Genomic DNA, 9,466 nt, shown 5'->3' with positions numbered 1-9,466 from the left:
CTGTTTGCAAGAGCAAGGACCCAAATTCGATTCCTGATACCAAAAACAAAAAACAAAAAACAAAAAAACACACACACAAAAAAACAAGATCCGGGATTTAGCCGTCGCCTGCCTTGCAAATGCAAGGATCCAAATTCAATCCCCGGACCCCCTCTCCCCACAAAAAGAAATAAGAAGGGGAATTTTGTTTTTCTTTTATTCCATCAAAAATTTGACTTTTTTTCAGTTCAGTGGCTTGTTTGATTTCTGAATGTTGAATCCAGGAGTTGGTCTACTGACATATGTTGTTTAGTTCCTGGGAGAGCAAAGATCTTTATGAAAATGTGAGCATCTATCTTTAGGACTGTCATGAGAGCTCTCCTTGTGCGCAGCCTGGGCACAGGGATGTGGCTGATTATCAGGGTACTGGGACTCTAGTAAATCGCCAATCTGGGATTAAGTATAAGATTATTCACAAGAGTCAAATGAATTTATCGTAAAGAAGACTAATTGTAAAAACAAATCTAAAATACTTTGATGAGGTCTCCTGAAATTATTTTTATGCAGTTCTATAATTAACAAAATCTCTATTAGCAACTTCCAGGGGAGCAGAACAGGTCCTGATGGTAACATTTTGTGTCTCAAAGATAATACTTTATGATAGTGAAAAGTCTATTTACTCCCTATGAAACTTTAATAAAACAATAGATACACATATATATTCATGAAATACACTTACAGCCTCCTGGCAAGCAATCTCTCAGTATATAAGGGGCATTCATGAATTTCAGGTATTTATGGAAAATAATAAGAAGAATAGATTGATCCTTCTTTAAAAATTTGATTAATAAGTATTTTCTCAAAAGTGGTATCACAGTTTTCCTGCAATTCAAATGAAGCCATAAAACATCCAAAGTAGTTCCTTTTTCTCAGCAAATAATTTAAGCTTAGACTGTAGAGAAGAATACAAACATAAACCACATGCCACCTTCACTGTCTAGGCAGAATATTGGCATGGCTTCATTGCTATTTTTCTTGTTGTAATTCAATTTTACATTAAAATCATGTGTACACTTTGAGACAATAACGTCAAGTGAAATAAATCAGGCACACAAGTTTACATATCACATGGCTTCTCTTATATGAAAATCCCAAATATAGCAAAAGAAGAACATAAAAGAGATAATAGGTAATGAGGAGATAGAGCTTCCTCAAATGGGAGCAGAATCAAGAGATGGAGGGAGGGTGGAGAAAGGGGAAGAGCGGGGATGAAAACAGGACTTGGGATGTTTTATACCTGTACCAACTTCCCACAAGGAATGTAAACACTGTGTACTGCAAACATGTACCGATTAAAAAATGAGCAAAATTTTTGTACTTACATAGTTTTATCTTCTTAATGCTCTTCAAATGCATTAAAACTTTATACATAAAGTGGCATGGAGTTCCATATGTATATTTTTGTTTATTTTTACAATTGCAGTGGAATGTTCTACAAAGATGGAAATTTTGTCTCCTCTGTTCCTTAGTGTATTTCCAAGTTCGAAATAGTACTTGGCACATAGTTGGTGTCACTGACAAGAATCAATGGAAGAGTGAATAAATAAAAATTCTAAAAGAGTTTATTGAATGTTTGATCTACAAAATGTAGTATGCACAATAGTAATAATGAGAAAGGAAAGATGAAACTAAAGATCTTTCTTTTGCCCAAAAGGCTTAGATCCTTCAAAGTAAGAAATAGAATCCCATTTCATGATTCTATCTTTCTTCTTTGCCTTATAACTGGCTTATATTTTCTAATGTGGAATGCTTGCTGTAAGAAAATTGTTGAAAAGAAATGTTTTTCAATAGTTTAGTATTAGTGTAAATAGTTCTGTGCAGTAATCACATTTTACTCTGTAGATTGCAAGTCAAAAATGTTCCCTCATGCTCATGAAATCACAACAGAAAACTCAATTTCTCTATGGTTTGAAGCACTTCCATGAGCAAGAGATACCTTATAGGCTTTTCAGACATTATTGCAATTATACTATTTCCTATTTTGGCTTAATTTACATCATCAATGAGATAACATTGGTGAGGTCCATTTTTTGAATCTATATTCATATATGATACAAAAACACATTTTAAATATTGAAACAGATTTACTCTGGACAATGTTGAAACCTGGCAGACATTACACGTGAGAACCATGCTTAGTACACAGTAAATGCCATTTAAATATTAGCTATTAGTACTCTTTAGGAGATGCTATTCACTTACTTAATTAAGTGTTCAATGAAGAACAAGATTACCCAGTGTTCTTTTGATATAGCACAGAACTTGGGAGGAAGTATTGATTTCAGAAATACAAAGTGTGTATATTCTAGATATCTGTAATCTACATTAGGGATTCAAAAAAATTTAATAGCAAGTTTATCTCTTGATTTATTACCTTATTCCTTTTTAAAACTTGATTTGCCTCAGTATCTTCCTTTACATCAGGGAGACAGTAATATGAACTTTCCTAGATCATTATTACAATACTTTTTGAAAAGTCAGTTAAATAAGACTGTGCATGTGCCTAACTCACTGTGCATGTGATAGATGGTCCTATATGATAGGTTTTACTAAACAGCCATTATTAGAAGTAGAATTATTACCCTCTATTCTACCCACCCATGCTACGCATGTGCTCTCTACACATCCACACTTCCTAACTAGTAAACTTGTCTTTAAAATAAAATCCTTGATAGCTTATGTAATAGCTCACAGAATGTTAAAGTCTTATCTTTGCTCTTATCTTGTTTCAGAAGAGAGGGGAAATGGTTTCTTATTAATTTCTTAAAACAAAGATGATGATTATATAAAGTTTTTCTTTATAATGACCTGCTATGGACTTTGCTTTACTTTTTACTGCCTAGTCTTTGTTCTGCCACTTTGACTACTAGTTCAATTAATTCTTTCAACAATAATCGGGGAAGGTTAAAACCAGAAATTAAGAGTGTCTCCTAATGTCTAAAAAAGAGATATTTGGGAGGCTGAATAACACTTTTTAGAAGAGTCATATTCATTCCACTCAAGAATTTTGGGGACGTAGTGGTCTTTGTATTCAGAAAAATCTCCACTCAGGGAAGACAGTGAAGAAACTATGAATATAATGACTACAACCATGGAGCAAGTCAGGAAACCATATTCTAGTCTAGATAAAAGTGGGGCTCAGAGAATATAGCCCCAAGAAAGTGAAACAAGTTTTAATGAAGACTTGCCATGAAATATCTCACCTTGGAGAGGTGTAGAAATGCTTATATCTGATATTATGTCTTGATGAAACACATTAAAATGAGATTCATGTTCACAGATGTGTGTAGATATACAAATGTTGAGTTTCACAGCTTTTTTTCTTTAGTAAGTTGAGCCATTTAAGGCAACTGAAGCATCATCTATAAATTGCAACAACTTCCCTTTCCATCAAAGAATGAACTTCCTTTTGGACTGATTTAAACCATTTACACAAATACTTGCAAATATTTGATGGTCTCTATATACCAACAAAGAGTGCTGTTACAGTGCAACTGTGGATATATTTTTACAGATTAGGTTTTTTTTTTTAGGAATCAGCAAAGCCCCATCATATTTTTTTAATCTGGATAGTCTTAACATAGGATAACATAGAACTAGGTACTGCTTACACACATAAGTCAGGTCTCTTAAGTCAAAAAACAAATTCAACTCTTTGACAAGATTAAACTAATTTTGGGCCGGGAATCTAGCTCAGCGGTTTGGTGGCCTGCCTTGCAAACACACGAGGACCCGAGTTCAATCCCTGGTACAAAAAAAAAAAAAAAAGATTAAACTAATATTTTACTGTTATAAAAAATATGTGGCTGGCATCTCCTGCACTCAGGTACTGGAGTCCTTGAGAGGAGACAGGGTAGGTAAAAAATGAGCCTGGAATAAAAACAAAACAAAAAACCACGTGTCAGAAAGAGAGGAATAGCTAAAAGCAAAGAAACCAACAAAACCAAAAAGAAGCATGCAAGTTACAGGGACACAGGATCCAGCTTAAGTGGACTCCACTGGCTAAATCTGGGAAATCTGAGCACTAAACTTACAGTGTCCAACAATGAGCTATAAACCAGTGGGAAAAACTCAATAGAATGTATGAGTGACTCTGACAATCAGTTGGTAGATAACATGAATAAATGAAAGGACACAGAAGAGAAACTCTTGATCACAGCAGAATGCTAAAGGCTGACTGGTGAGTGTGGAGGGAGGTTGTAGTGATAAAAAATCAGTATCATAAAGAGGAGCTGATAAGGAAATAATCATCAATGAATATTAAACCTAAAAAAAAAATTCAGTGTATTGGTGTTGTCTTGAAGAGTTTCCCTCATTTATAGTTCGAATTTATGGAGAAACTATGTGATGTTTAAACTTGTAAGTCTGATTTATTTCACTTAATAGTGTGGTCTCACGTTGAATTCATTTTCTTAAAAATGACTCAAGTTTATTGTTCTTTACGGCAAAATAGCACTTCATTGTGTATTTTTTTAAAAAACACATTTTCTTTATCCGTATAAATAAAGAGTAAAATTAAAGATAGATAATAGAAAGTAGGGAGGTATTTTTCAAGTGGGGAGGAAGGGGGAAGGGAGGAAAACGAGATAAGAAGGTTGAGATGTGTTATGTACAGGTATCAAATCTCCACAAGGAATGTAATCATTATGTGCTGCAGTCATATTCTAACTGGAACAGAAAACAAAACCAAAGAGAAGAGTACCTGCTTTCACACTTACTACTGAAAAGTTGCCGTTTAAGTTTACTAGGTATTTGGAACATTTCGTTTTTCTAGATTAATAATATCCTAGATTAAAAATGAATCCCTATGCTTATTTATTATGTAGATATTACAACACAAGTTTTTGGTTTTTTTTTAAAGAGAAGAAAAAAGAATATCCAGATAGACTGTTTCTGAGTTCTGTGGGGCGAAAAGCATGTTTCGGCGAGCGACCAAAATGCATTTCACTTGGGAGGGGCAGGTGGACAGTGCACGCTACCTGAGAACACTTAACAACCAATACAGAGTTGCGACCGGGGAAGCCTGAGCTATGTATAATGACGAAATATATCGCGCAAACCTGAGGACTATTTAATTAGAAGTGAGCTTTATTATTCAAAAATACCAGTGTCATAAGAAACAAAGAAAGGCTAAGGGAATGTTCCCGATAAAAGGAGGCGGAGGCTTACCATCTAAATGCAGTACCTGAATCTAGACTGCATCTTGTATTAACAGAGAAAAGTGGGAGAAAGGATATTATTGGACCAGTTGACCAAATCGGAAGAAGGATGGCTGACTAAATTTAAAAAAACCTGTGTTAATGGCTGAACTTAGTAGTGGTGCTGTGGCTAGACAAGGCACTATCCCTTTTTATAGGAAATGCACACTGAGACGCTCAGGGAAAGGATCATGAAGCACGTTACGCACAAGTGTTTCATATAACGCACACAGAAAATTATAAAATAAATGAAGCAAAAAGTTAGCAATAGGTGAAAGAGCATACTATATTTTTGTAATATTCTCATTCTGTAGCATTTTTCGTAAATGTGATGTTTTCAAATAAAGTTTTAAAAATCAATTTACATTTAAAGCTTCTTTAAATTTTTAATTTTACCAAAATTATTTTGATGGAGTAGACATTTAGACACAAGTGAAGATTCTCTTATTAAGTAATTTAAAAATTGAAGCAAATCAGCATGTAACATTATGCTTATGATGGTTGTTTTATTGCTTTTAAATTGTTATTTATATTCCTAAAAAGTAAGGTGTCCTTGGAATAATTTTGATATGTGTCATCTATGTGTTTTATAAATGGAAAACATTGATTAAAGAAAAGAAGAGATAAATTGATCAAATTATATATTTTTATTTTAATAATATATTTTATTTAACTCAATGTATATGAAGCATAATTTAAAAATAACAGTTGGTGTAAAGCTATGAACTATAGATTTTACATTTTTTGTACTGTCTTTGAAATGCACTGTACATTTTTTTTTACAGCACATCTCGGTGCAGACTAGCCACATCTTCAGCGATCTGCAACCATATGTGTCTAGTGCTATATCACCCAGGACAGCCCTGAGCTAGAGTTAGGATTTAAAAGGCATTTTTAAAAATTAGGTGGGGAGTGAAAGCATGCCTAGGCAAGAGTTTTGTCTTGTTCTCAGTGTAGGTAGCAAGGTTAAAACCTTGACAAAAATATTAAAAATTAGTATTAACCAATACAAATCATAGAGGAAAATATACAACTAATTAAGGACAGGAAGTGAAAAGGACAGAAAGAGAAATGATAACTGATAATTTAATATGCACTTTTTTTCTGGTACGGGGTATCAAACTCAAGACCTTGTGCTTGCAAGGCAGGCGCAATGTCACTAAGGTAAATCCCTGACCCATATAGTTGATAATATTTTGTTTTTTATTGGTACATTTTAGGTGTACAATAGTTATATTCATCACTGGGATTTTGAACCTTTACATGACGTATGTTGGTTCTGATTTTCTCCCCATGCCCCTGGCCTCCCTCCACCCCCTCCACCTTCCCCTATTTACAAAGACTTTGTTTCCAGTTTTTCCTTTCCCTTATGTTTTCTTTTCCCTTCTTAACTTTCCCCTACCCCTCCCATTTCCCCTACACTTTTAGAACTCTTTTCCTATTACACAATATCAATTATACATTTTGATCCTTATTTTTCACTTTTAGATTATCACACCAGATAAGCTATTCAGTATTTACACATGTGTCCTATTAATTTCAGTTAGAATATGTCCTCAGTGAGCATCCACTTAATGTAAATGCCTCCATTTTCTCATTCTTTATGGCTGAGTAGCACTCCATTACACACACACACACACACACACATATTTGTATGTATGTATATATCTTCTTTATCCAGTCTCCAGTTGATGGGCAATTAGGCTGTTTCCAAGTTTTAGCTCTTACACACTGTGCCACTATAAACGTGAGTGAGCATATATCACTGTGATATGATTTTTTAATTCTTTTGGGAAGATACCCAGCACAGGGATAGCTGGGTCAAATGGGACTTCTAATCCTAGTTGTTTAAGGTATCTCCATATTTATTTCCAGAGTGATTGCACCAGTCTGCATTCCCACCAACAACAAAGAATGGTTCCTTTCTCCCCACAACCCCACCAACATTTGTTATTGGTTGATTTCTTAATAGCAGCCATTCTTTCTGGGGTTAGATGAAATCTTAGTGTTGTTTTCATCTGCATCTCTTGAATGACAAATGATGTTGAACATTTTTTATGTTTATTTGCTGCTTTTACTTCTTTGTCTGAGAAATGTCTGTTCATTTCAGATGCCCATTTTTGAATTGAGTCTTTTAATTTGTGGGGTCTGATTTTCTTGAGTTGTTTATATATTCTGGATAGTAGACCTTTGTCTGAGGAACAGCTGGTAAAATTTTTTTCCCACATTGTAGGTTGTCCCCTACCTCTGTTGGTGGTTTCTTGTGCAATGTAGAAGCTTCTTCAAAAGATGAGATCCAAGTTGTTGATTCTTTGTGCTAGTTCCTGAGCTACTGAAGATGTGTTCATAACATCTTTTCCTATGCCAGTGTCTTCAAGAGTTCTACCTAACTTCCAACAAGTTTAGTGACTCTTTTTTAATATTTAGATCTTTAATCCACTTGGATTTTAGTTTAGTGCATGGTGCAAGATAAGGGTCTAGTTTTAATCTTTGATGAGTTGAAATCCAGTTTTTCCAACACCATTTATTAAAGAGGCCATCTTTCCTCCACTGAGGATGGTTGGCTCCTTTGTCAAACATGAGGTAGCTGAGTATGTCTGGAATGATTTCTGCATCTTCTAATGCATTCCACTGATCCTCAGGTCAGTTTTTTTTGCCAGTACCATGCTGTTTTTATCACAGTGGCTTTGTAGTATAGTTTCAAGTTGGGGATTGTGATACCCCCTGCCATGTCTCTGTTGCCTAGAATGGCTTTTGCTATTCTAGGTCTCTTCTGGCTCCGAATGAATTTTTGTATTTTTTCTCTAGTCCAGTGAAATATACTGTTGAGATTTCAATCAGGATTGCATTGAATCTGTATAGCAGTTTTAGAAGTATGGTCATTTTCAATTTTCACTAGGTTGCTTCTTTCTACCCAGGAACAAGGGATGTCTTTCCGTTTTCTTATATCCTCTTTGATCTCTTTTTTCAGAGTGTTGTAATTCTCAAAGTAGAGGTCTTTTGCTTCATTTTTTAGGTTGATTCCTAGATATTTTATTTTTTTGGATACTATTGTGAAAGGAATTATTTCCCTCATTTTTCTCTTGGTGATTGTGTTATGTACAGGAAGGCTACTGATTTTTGAGTGTTGACCTTGTATCCAGCTACCATACTGAATCTTTTTTAATAAAGTCTAGAAGTCCTTTGGTGGAATAAATTATAAATTATATATACTATTTTAAGAAAATTCATAAAAGATACTAAAGATACTTAGTTTATTGTAATTTCATCTGGGGATTTAGTAAAAAGATGATACTTTGAAAGATAATTTTTTGTTGTTTTATTTTTTGTTTTTTGTTTTGTTTTGTTTTTTGGCTTTTTGAGACAGGGTCTCACTATGTAGTTCAGACTGGTCTTGAACTCACTATGTAGATCAGACTGGCCTTGAACTCACAGGAATCTTCCTGCCTCAGCCTCCCAAGTGCTAGGATTACAGGCAGGCACAAATTTTTAAAAATCAGTAAAACTTTTACTTTCCCACTTCATTTTTATTTGTTTTCCATTACTTATTTTACCATTTACAATAATTTACTATTGGTTTTGATCAATGTAGTTAATATAACAGTGCTCATATTAACTAAACATAGGATAATGATCACAAAGGTATTGAAACATGACCTTTTTCTCTCATAGACATAAAATCCCTTATCTTTTGTAACAAACAAGTCTCTGTTCATTGATATTCAATTAATAAGTGAATGCTTCTGTTCCATAATTTACATAAAAAGGTTTCAGTTTACTTTGCTCAATGACACATTGTGCTGACCCAAAAATGAATGCCTGCATATTATTTCTGCTTGGAGGCATGAAAAATTATGGGCAATTCCACCAACACCAATAGTGGGAAAAGGCCTCTATACCCTTTATCTCACAGCATGAATGTCTCAAGGAGCAGCCACCTAACAGCACAATTTATAGGCAAAATATCAGATTCATAACATATTCTTTACATACAGTTGTCATCACTCTGGTCTGCTAATAAAAGAAAATCACATGTATTTTAAATAACTAAAATAGATTTTTCATTTCTGAAATTATATTATGAAAAGACCATCCCTATTCATACACACAATGAAATTTGTACAAAAATGTCAACTAAATGAATTCAATTATATTCTCATATTGAAGTTACTTAATCTTGAAACTATTTTGAAATCAGATTTGCCTTTTTTTTTTTTTTTTTTTTTTTT

The 9,466-nt window shown here is 34.0% G+C and overlaps 1 long non-coding RNA gene across 2 annotated transcripts in view; it reads right to left on the bottom strand.

Annotated features, from left to right (window-relative positions):
- Nucleotides 1-232: 232 nt before the first annotated feature.
- Nucleotides 233-9,466, bottom strand: part of LOC104866500 — an 11,128-nt gene continuing 1,894 nt past the window's right edge. The window contains exons 2-3 of one of the 2 annotated variants that reach the window (XR_781467.1): nt 1,362-1,553; nt 233-295 (exon numbers count right to left, since the gene is read on the bottom strand). This is a non-coding gene — a long non-coding RNA (uncharacterized LOC104866500). Of the gene's footprint in view, nt 430-1,361; nt 1,554-9,466 lie in introns of both variants that reach the window. The other variant, XR_781466.2, reaches the window with a different exon arrangement.

The sequence above is a fragment of the Fukomys damarensis genome, unplaced genomic scaffold, assembly GCF_012274545.1.
Source record: "Fukomys damarensis isolate Sample0158 unplaced genomic scaffold, DMR_v1.0_HiC HiC_scaffold_6, whole genome shotgun sequence".
In the NCBI taxonomy this organism is placed as follows: Eukaryota; Metazoa; Chordata; class Mammalia; order Rodentia; family Bathyergidae; genus Fukomys; species Fukomys damarensis.
This window is presented reverse-complemented; position numbering and strand designations above follow the sequence as displayed.